Consider the following 11,342-nt stretch of genomic DNA (forward strand, 5'->3'; position numbering starts at 1 on the left):
GCAATCGCGTTAATACGACTTATAAAGCGTTTTAAAACAGCGAAAGTTGTTGCGCAATGCGAATATATAGCGTAACGAGTGGGCCGTCTAATGATCCAACTCATTACAAAAGCTTGTTTTTGTTCATCTATTAACTGTGGCACATAGCCTTTTCAAGCATAATTCCTCATAATCGTCAGCCACTGCATGAACAATTGGCACAAAATTTCCCGCAACAGTTTAGCGAATACCACGCTTCTCAGAAGAATGATGAAAAAATAGCATAGCGAATGCTGGCCTACTACCCTAAAATTTTTATTATTAATGCCATAGTGGGTATCAAGCAAGTGTGCTTGCAGCAGTTACCCAATGAGTGTTTCGAAAAAGGCTCTGAAAGGCCGCTGTTCTGGCTTTCACTGTTACTGTGCTGCGCCTTCCGCGCAAGCCTGGAATTTTTTCCTTGATAGGTGCGGTCATGAGCTAAACAGATATGACTCGTCTAGAGCATTTTTTTATTTAAGGAACCCCTGCGGTCAACATGTTTTGATACATAACCGCGAAATAAACTCAATATTCTAGAATAGTCTTCCAGATTTTAGTCACTTTGGAGGTAAGTTTATGTAACTAGAATCCCGGTCACAAATCGCCTTCAGAAATCGCCCATGTATATGAGAGCGAACGAAGGTATTTCAAATGGCAGTGGGGTGCATTTGAAAAGTAGCCTTTTCTGTGTGTGTTTTGTGCTCCCTCCGGAGTCTACATCGATCATATGACGCTTATACCATCTCATGTAGCCACCATAACCCGTTCACATCAGACATCAAAAGCAAAACTTGAGCTCTATCAACAGAAAATAAAAATTAGGGGACCCTCAAGCTTCCGGGCTTTAGGAGTTCAACGTTATAGTGACATCTTGTTTCTAGTGCGTTATTCAAATACTTAGTGCATGAAACTTTTTCGAATTGGGGTACCGGCTTTGAACCACGGAGCCATTATGATAATCACATGTTCTGACACCCATTGACAATGAATGCTTGTACGACGCATTATACTGCAACGTTTCATGTTACATTGTGAACATGTATACAGGACGCGTGGTTTGTGAAGCATGAAAGCTACTTTCACTGGATTTCCAAACAGAGGAAGTTCTTTTCACTGTTTTCATGAGCAGAGGCGTGGCCGTGTGGTAAAACATCCGCTTGCTCGTGACCACCTTCACCTCCGAAGTAGTGGGTAAAACATGAGCGTATATATATATATTTTGGGGTGTAATACTCCTGCTTGGATATCCAATATACACAGTTAGGAACCTTATTTTCGATGGAGGCGAAGGTGCTGTAGGCCCGTGCGCTCAGATTTGGGTGCCCATTAAAGAACTACATGGATGGGCGGTTCCACTACGGCGTCTCTCATATTCATATGGTGGTTTTATGACGTTAAACCCCACTTATCGATCAGTCAGAGACCTTAAACGTACGCTAACTAAACACATGAACTTGACGTGGAATGAGCAGGGCCATTGAAGAACGCGTAGTTTTGGGTAGGGGCGCAAAAGTAAGTTAACAGAGGAAATAGAGCGGAGACTGAATGTATCTTACTCAATTTTCTTCGCTTCAGACTCAGTGCTGAAGGCAGGTCATCACGAATCTGATTGTTCACGGCGAATTAGAAAGCGCCATCACACGTCACAACGCGTGCAATTGGCCGCTGCTTGGCCGCGGCGCAGTGAAGCTATAGCTTTCATGATTGCCGCGATGAATGTGGCTGCAGACTTTGAACGTAGCTGCGAAGAACTCCAGCTGGAAGCAGGATTGCATTTCAGTGAGTCTGCATTGATCCCCCGTGCTCTCGGAGTGGTAGCAGCTCTTTCTGCGAACGAAGCGTTTCGTCGATGGCATATGGGAGGCGTCCGATTGCTAAATGCTATTTATGTACTCATGTATTTAATTTTGAGTTTTTAATAAGGGCGTTTTCCTTTCGCAAAACTCTAGCAGATACCTGAAGAGAGTCACGGCAGGGGAGCGAGGTCAGAGCCACGCAGTGCTACTCAATCTGCCCCTGGACGATAGTTATAGCGCGAGAACAAAATGACGACATAGAGACAAGAAGGACACGCTTGTCTCTGTGTCGTCGTTTTGTTCTCGCGCTATAACTATTGTCATGCCATACCAACTGGCCCAAGCTGCCACACTTCTGCCCCTGGAACGCTGCACGCATCCGAAGAGTAGGTGGGAGGGTACCATGGCAGTGAGAACAAATGTAACATGAGATCAAAACCACTGAAGTCCCATAATTTTCTGCAGCACAGCGGCAGAACACGCGTGAAAACGCTGCGAGCTTTGCCTTGTGTAAACGACGTCTACATTACTGGAGCCAGACTATACACCTCGATGCTGTTATGGTCGACGCGCTCACCGGCAGAAAAAAAAATGAGTCAGGAAGTTATGAAAAATAATAGTTCTCCGCAAATCACGGCTGGACTGCGTTTGGGACCATTACGAGAAACGTCAAGGGAACTTAGTACTGTCGGCGTCAAATGAAACAGCGGCAAGCATTAGCAATGGTCTAGTGGGCCCCATCCAGTCATCACTGCTGATATGTGCGGTGATGCCAAATAGGGCTGATGCGCGCCTATCAATCGTGATGACTGGAGTGTGCGCACTATACAATTTTAATACTTAGCCCGCCGCGGTGGTCTAGTGGCTAAGGTACTCGGCTGCTGACCCGCAGGGCGCGGGTTCGAATCCCGGCTGCGGCGGCTGCATTTCCGATGGAGGCGGAAATGTTGTAGGCCCGTGTGCTCAGATTTGGGTGCACGTTAAAGAACCCCAGGTGGTCTAAATTTCCGGAGCCCTCCACTACGGCGTCTCTCATAATCATATAGTGGTTTTGGGACGTTAAACCCCACATATCAATCAATCAATTTTAATACTTACCACTGTTCGCATTTCATTGGACGTCGAGAGTAAATATCCGTTAGTGTTTCGCAATTTGCTCTCTTATTAAAGCTCAGTTCATAGCAGTAATGGCATGGATGTGGTCCCCATAGGATAATTACCCACTGCAGTTCTGCTTTCTGCATCTCTTTAGTGCTAGTGTGCACGAGGCCCCCCACTGGAGATACGGGCACTGCAGTCGACATATGCTACGAAATCACGATCATGTGATGCCACCTTGATTTAAAGGCGGGCTGCCGTCAGCCGAAGAGCTTTCATTTCTCCGCGTTTCTTCTTTCAATCAGCCTAGTTTTACAACCAGTTCAAGTGCACTGACATATAGAAGCAACAAGAGCTTAGAAAGCGTGGCCAATGAATTCATGGTGACTGTGGATCACAAATCACTGCGCATGCAAAAGAGCAAAATGTATTTTAAAATTTACAGTTTTACTTCAAAGATAATGAATGTCAAGACGCATGGCTGATAAAGCTAGCTTAGAAGGGTCAATGAGCCGATGTACAATGCATGTGCTTGCTGCATGCACGTCCGAGAAGGCGACTTTGTATGTGCACTGGGAACGCAAATTTTAACTTGATGAGCTACAGTGAGTTCACACATGACCCCCCTCTCTTCACGTGAAGACGCAAACACCTCGAGGTCGTCTAGAAAAGTTACTCGGGGATGTCATTCCTCATATTCAACCTCATCGTGCGCACGCTGATCGGGAAAAATGCTGTTGCGAAATTACCGATAAACATAGAAAAATGAGGAGAGGGGACGCAGTTTGATGAAAGAAATCAGTATGTGAACGAGTTTTTGGTTTGAAAAAGATAATAATGAAACCTTGCAGGTAAGCCTATACTTAGTTTCTTTTTTCGTCCTTTCGTCCTGACGTCTGCCATGAAAGCTCGCCGCAAGCTTGAAGACTGACTTGCCTGATGGGATGGTAAAGAGATTCTCTATCGCAACGCTTCAATAACAAAACCATGAGCAGAGCTTTTTTTTTCGAATATTTGCTAGGGTTAGGGGTAAAATGCAACAAAATTTCGAAAATAGTGAATACTATTTCTTTATTTCAGTCTTCACCATTGAATGTCAATGCTGAAACTTTCCTTTGTATACAAGGTATGCGCTGCCTAAATATGACCATGTGGCCACAGTTAAAAGGTGTGTTTTAAAAATAAATAAAAAAAGTACCAGATGTCTCATTTAGCCCCAAACGGCGGGGCAAAACGAGGCACAGCATGGGGAAAAACGAGACAGTGTGAAAAAATTTCATTCCTTCAAATTTTGCATAGTCGTCGCTGTGTGGGAGCATGTTCTATGCAAAATTTGAAGGTATGAAATTTTTGCACACAACACACACAACATCTAAGAGGAGCTCATCGAAGCACACAAAGTAATTAAACTCGAATGGCTTAGACTCACTGAAACTAGATGGGTGACGCTTTGATTGGGCTATTCTGAAGCCATGCAACAATGTGACGAGAAAAGCATTATCCCAGCAACAATTAGACAGTACATCTCAGTAGCCCGCATCCCACGAAATATGCATCCTAACTACAATCTCGAAAGAAAAAAATAAGAACCCCCGACAAGACTACGGTCGCAATCCAGACACAAGATACACTGATGCAGCGAAATATCTAGGAATGCCTATGCTGTCAGCCTAGTGGACAGCGAAGACAAAGAGAGAACGGCAGGGCAGCTAGCATCTTAACTGAAGAAATCGATATGGCAGAAGAAACAGCGATAGCCCTCGCAGTCTCAACCTGTGCTGACACAGCAATAATTCCAACTGATTCCCAAGCAGCATGTCAAAATTTTCAGAAAAAGAGAATTTCCAAGGAAGCCTTAGAAATTTTCGCCGCTGCTGCGAAGAAGAATCTACCTGAAACGTACATCGTTTGGACTTCAGGTCACGAGATTTTATGGCAAATGAAGCAGCCGACGCTTTCGTCCGAGCTCATATTCATCGGGCCTTCCCACAGGACGCACTAAGGAAGAAAGAAGATGTACCTAAAACGTACAATGACATCTCACCCCAGTCTGACAAGGGAAGAGCCCAGAAGGCTGCGAACATGTACTTACGTTCACGGTACGCTATACTTCACCGCATCTAAGCAACTGACTACGCGTACACCGGCAAGTACTGTGACGTTCCGGACACCCTATGCCATATGGTATGGGGATGCAGACAAAGCCCTGGAACGACTAGACTAACCGAAGTGCTGTGGGAAGCCAAGTTATCGGACCCAGGCCTGAAGAATCAGCGAAGCCTGGTTCGATGCGTGCGGCGAAGGCCCGCGGCTACCTGGAATAAGGAGGCCACCCAACTTGGGCGCACTCTATGCTTGCCCAAAGAAAAGCTTATTTTTATCTTTCTCTCTCTTCTGACTGCAGTAGAAGCACGTGAAATTCACTCCGTGGGCCCCCACGCAATCTTCATGAGCCCACTTTTTGCACTCCGGACTCCGGAAATATTGACCATGTGGGGCTCTTGGCATATTGCCCCTCCCACATGCCCGAATTAAGAAAAAATCTGCTTTTGCTCCTTGCACCAAACGAACCAAGCTATTGGTGGTATATATGTAGCTAGTATACTATAATGTAAAAAAATAAATATGTAAGTTGTTGCATTGACGTCGGAGTACCATCATGCACGGATCCAAAACTTTAACCGAGCAGAATTTCGCCCCTTTTTGACAACTCACGAGCACACCGAAACCAGCCGCGTAATTTTTCTTACGCGAGCAGTGAGGAGCTTTTACACACAAAAAGATTGACAACTACCAGCACATATCACAAAAACAAAGAAATGAAGAAAATAATTTCATTTTGACAGCAATTATATGAACAGTCTCAGCGGGTTTTTACTATTGCCAAAGCTGCCACCATGCACCGTATGTGTATGTATCTACATATAAGAAAACTCAAGGAAGAAAAAAAAAATGGGCCCCGTATCTGCATGTTACACTGCAAATGTCGTCGACGTCTGGAGAGAGTGAACAAAACGTTTATTTGATGTTCTGCGCGAGAAAATTGGTGAATGGAATTCTGGAGGCGCTGCGTTATGGCGAATTTCACTGGTAGATATGGAGCGGCCGGTGAAATCCTGGAGCAAGCAACTCGTATTGCGCCAAGCCTGATCTGCGAGTGGAACGCGTGAATGCCCCGCCTGAGGTCGCGCTGGAAGTTATTTGCACATACGTCACTAAACCAGTCCTGACAACTTCCTCGACTTAGCCGATTATCTTCGGTCGAGACTTCGGCCACGGCCGCTAGATGAACTCCGGCCATGCTAATGGCGGGAAAGGACGTGCAGCTCGTCCTCGCTGCTTCTACTAGTGCTCTCGCTATCGCTCAAAGCGAGAAGCAAATCAGCAGCAGCACGTCCATCAGCACCAAACAATGACATTTTAGAAATATAAACCCGTGCAGAGGGCACCACCCCAAAAAAGAAAAAAAAAGAACCGCTCATGGCAGCTGCAGGCAACAGCGCTGCCCGACTGTGCCGGAAATGACGGCAACGCATTCTCGGAGTTCCCGCGAAATCCGTCTCTGCAAGACGGAGCACGCAGAACGCCCCGTCACGGCGTGAGTTGCTCCTAATCTGGCAGTGGAACACGTGAACTTGCTCCAAATCTACCAGCGAAATCCAGATTCTCGGCCGCGGAGCAAGAAAACTTGCTCCCGCTCGAGGAGTGGAATTCGCCATTAGAGCGCCTTGATGTGTGCAGTGGAGGCGAACAAGCGCATCGAGGTCCGTGAGACATGACCGCTATCTGGCAGTTATTTTGGAAAACGAAGGATGGCCTCTGATGTAGCAAGCGCTCAGCGTGCGCGCCTGTCTTAGAGGCGATAAGGTGTAGAATGCAAGGCGACGGATAGGTGGCACTAGCTACCGTGTCGTCTTAGCAAAGCGTTGGAAACACTTACCTTTTCAGTGTCAGCGCAGCGTGATAAACGCTATGGTCCTTAGAACCACTTATGTATGCAATCTTTAGTATAAAAATGCACACCACAGAATATTGGTGTCTTGTTATTGTGCCTCAGATATGCGCAATAATTGCTTTTTAATTGACAATCGTACAAGTATAAACACCGAACCATGAGCAATATTGGTGGGTGCTGCGGATGGGGTTAGATTTTAAGTGTTTCGGTAATCGTTTCGGCGGACAGACAGATAGACAGACAGACAGACCAAAATTTTTGAGTCGAAGTACCTCACAGATGTTCATACAATAATACCTAGAGATGAATCTAGCGCTATAGTGACTCCGCGGACTCCTTCAGCTGCGCTTATACCCCTATGGAAATTATGGGAAGTACAGGCTCCGGATCCGCTTCGGGTAGATTACGTTCTTGAGATTCACGGCACTTCTGTTCCGAGTGTAAGACAAATTGATATGAACTTGTATTTAATTGAGACTTGCTCCAATTATTTGTACGCAAGCAAAAAGTTTTGGTGACCAGGCAGCGGAAGTGAAACCTGGGCAAATTCGACCATCAGGGTATATCGCTCTGCCATTGCGTTTCAGATTTCTCATTAAGATTTCATGAATTATTTTTTACAACACTTGAAAACAAATATGCATGTTTTTCTCTCGAATGTATGTAATATGTATTTATGGGTATAACAGTAAAGTATTAAGTGATAAACACTGATCGCTTCGTCTTCTGCAACGCTATAGGTGCGTCTGTCCTAGTGGTCCCAATGCACCTCTGGTTTTCGTGTGAAGTCGAGTCAGTGGAGCCAGACGGTGAGTCTACTTAACTTCTTCATTGCTTTTCAGTTGATTTAAAACAAGTTTACACAAGACGCGCTCATGAAAAACACGAACTCGAGGCAATATTCTGCACTGGCATGATACGCTACATCTATGAGCAGCCGTTAGTGGAGGCTTCGTTTAAACTGTCAAATACGACTCTTAAAGCTATAATGTCGAAGCAAATCAGTTCTAGTGGTCTTCAGCTTCTTCGAACGACAAAGGCACTGCTTCATCCCTTTTCACCACACCATACTACCCGCGCTGCACGAAGAATGAAACTGAAACTGTAGAAAAAGGGGCACTTCGTTAGCTAACCCTATCCAAACCGAAGCCTGTACTTCCCTTAATTCCCATGGAGGTACACGATCGTAACGCCAGATTCCCCTCTAGGTATTGTATGAAACTCTATGAAGTACCCCAAGAAAGACTACCCTCTTAAAAAAAATGACCCGAATCTACATGTTACACTGTAAATGTCGTCGAAAGACGATAGTCTTGTTTCTGGAGAGAGTGAACAAAACGTTTATTTGATGTTCTGTGCAAGAAAATTGATGAATAGTATTCTGATGACGCTGCGTTAGAGTGCCTCGAGCGTCTAACGGAGGCGAACAAGCGCATCTAGGATGGATGGATGGATGGATGGATGGATATGGCTGTACCCTTTAGATCGGGCGGTGGCTAGCGCCACCAAGCCGTAATACCTAATGAACCAAAAACTATATTTATTTTTTTTCCTTAAAAAGTGAGTTTGAGGATTCGTACTTTGCAATGAAGAGTTTAATTTTCACTCGTGCCTTGACTTTAGCCACCAATCAGATAACCTCCTTCTAGTCAAGTCTACCCGCTTAAAGTTTATTTTGCCCTCCCGGTCCCTAAACCCCAGTGCTTTGAAAAACTCTGCGCCATCATCCTGAACTATAGGGTGAAGCCCTTTACAGAACATTATCAAGTGTTCGGCAGTTTCTTCTTCCTCTCCACACGCACTGCATACTGTGTCTACTCCTTCGTATTTGGCCCGATATGTCTTGGTTCGCAGTACTCCCGTCCTGGCTTCAAACAGTAGAGAACTACCCCGAGTATTATCATAGATCCTTTCCTTGGCAATTTCCTGCTTAAAAGTTCGATAGATCTCTAGTGCGGACTTCTTAATTATGCCAAATCTCCACGTATCAGTCTCAGCTTCCTTCACCTTCTTCTTAATCAATAATTTTTTTTGATTTGGCCCCTTGCTGTTTTATAAGTATTTACCGGTCAATTTTCGGGTTAGTTTCCTCCATTTTGTATCGACATTCTTCATGTACAGGTAGCTAAATACTTTCCTAGCTGAATGCTCCTCCCTCAATTCTCTCAATCGCTTCTCAAATTTTATCTTGCTGCTAGCTTCCCTGCCCTCAAATGATGTCCATCCCATATCACCTTGTACTCCCTGATTTGGTGTATTCCCGTGAGCTCCTAAAGCAAGCCTACCTATTCCACGTTGCTTAATTTCTAATCTTGCTTAAACTTCTGATCTCATGCACAAGACCGCATTGCTGAACGTCAGCCCAGGAACCATGACCCCTTTCCATATTCCTCTCACAACATCATACCTATTGTAATTCCACAGTGCCCTATTTTTCATGACTGCTGCATTCCTGTTACCTTTAGTCGTCACGTATATTTCGTGTTCCCTCAGATACTCGGTCCCATTGCTTATCCATACGCCCAGATATTTGTATTTATCTGTTATCTCTAGCGTGACCTCCTGTATTCTAAGCTCACTACCTTCGTTGTCATTGAAAATCATGATTGCTGATTTTTCCTTACTGAATCTAAAATCTAACCTATCTCCCTCATTACCGCAGATGCCCATCAATCTCTGCAAATCTTCCTTGTTGTTGGCCATTAGCACTATATCATCTGCGTACATCAATGCTGGTAGTGCCTGTTCAATTAGTTTTTCTTGTTTGATGAAATAGAGGTTGAAGCCCAGTCCACTTCCCTCTAATTTTGCCTCTAATCCTTGTAGGTACATCATGAATAATAAGGGTGACAGGGGGCACCCCTGCCTAAGCCCCCGTTTTACCTCTGCAGGCTTGGATACCTGTTTTTCCCACTTTATAACTACCTTGTTACCTTTATAGATACCCTTTAAAAGATTAGTGACTACATGTTCCACGCCTAGTGTGTCCAGTATTCCCCACAATTCCTCTTGAACCACGCTATCATACGCTCCCTTGATATCCAAAAATGCTAGCCACAGGGGCCTGTGTTCCTTTTCTGCTATTTCGATGCACTGCGTCAGTGAGAACAGATTGTCTTCCAACCTCCTGTGTTTCCGAAACCCATTCTGCAGTTCCCCCAGCACCCCCTCATCTTCTATCCACGCCTGCAGGCTTTCCTTTATAATCTGCATCGCCAGCCTGTAGACCACTGATGTCACTGTTATAGGACGGTAGTTGTTTATGTCAGCTTTGTCCCCCTTTCCTTTATAGATCATGCTCATCCTGCTAAGTTTCCATTCATCGGGAACTTCACCATCGATTATTATTGTGCTCACTGCCTCTCTCAAAGCCTGCTTAGACTTCGGACCTAATATCTTTATCAGCCTAATTGGAATGCCATCTGGGCCTGTTGATGTACTACTAGGAACCCTTTTCTCAGCCATTTCCCACTCTTGTTGTGAAAATGGAGCCATTGCACCACTTGATTCGTCCTTGTCTATTGTGGTGCATAAAGTACTTCTTTGTTGAAATTTTTCTGTCACCCTTGTTCTTATATATTCAATAGCTTCGTCCCCTTCTAGCCTAGCACCTAGGGCTGTAGTTATAAAACTCTGCTCTAGGCTCGTCTCATTTCTTAGGGAGTTTAGATGGTTCCAAAATTTCGCAGCTGCCTTTCTATCTTTTTTATGTACTTCTGCCAGCCACTGAGCTCCCTTCCTTCTAATCTTTTCATTGATCAGAAGGGATGCATCCCTTCTACAGCTTAGAAAGGTTGCCCATTTTCTTTCAACATCATTTGTCGGTTCACCCCGCTGCTTAGCACGTCTGTGTTCCCTGAGGCTTCCTGACGTTTTGCTATGGCTCTCTTAACTTCCTCATCCCACCAACTTTTGGGTTTGTGTCTTCTTTTCCGGGGTGACTTGTCACGCGTCTTAGCAAGCTCTAGCTCAAAGAGTCGAATTTGATTCGTGTATGTCCACACTGTCTTATTATCCTCCGTGATTACTTTCTCAATTTGTTTAGTGGCTATTTCAATTTGCCTTTCTGGATAAAAATTTTCCTGTAGTTGCTCATCTTGTCTCCTTCCCACTTTCACTGCTCTTCCAAAACTTAGCTTGATACGTTTGTGATCGCTACCCAGACTTTTGGAGCCACCTTCATCTATGTGCATTCCCCTTAGCTTATCATACATCCTATGTGACATCAGTGCATAATCTATCGTCGACTGAAGCCTTCCTACCTCCCATGTTATTTGCCCTTCACACTTCTCGGTACTGTTGCAAATGATCAAATCAAGCCTTTCACACATCTCCATGATCATTTTGCCTGTCGGGTCGGTATACCCATCTATATCTTCTATGTGCGCATTCATGTCTCCTAGTATAATTCTCTCGCACTCTCTTCCTAACTCCTGAATGTCCTTTGATATACACTCTACCATTGCCTGGTT

The 11,342-nt window shown here is 44.8% G+C and overlaps 1 pseudogene; it reads right to left on the minus strand.

Moving 5' to 3' along the window:
- Window positions 1–8,322: 8,322 nt before the first annotated feature.
- Window positions 8,323–9,511, minus strand: LOC142777054 (uncharacterized; annotated as a pseudogene).
- Window positions 9,512–11,342: the final 1,831 nt, after the last annotated feature.

This window comes from Rhipicephalus microplus, chromosome X (assembly GCF_043290135.1).
Source record: "Rhipicephalus microplus isolate Deutch F79 chromosome X, USDA_Rmic, whole genome shotgun sequence".
NCBI classification, from domain to species: domain Eukaryota; kingdom Metazoa; phylum Arthropoda; class Arachnida; order Ixodida; family Ixodidae; genus Rhipicephalus; species Rhipicephalus microplus.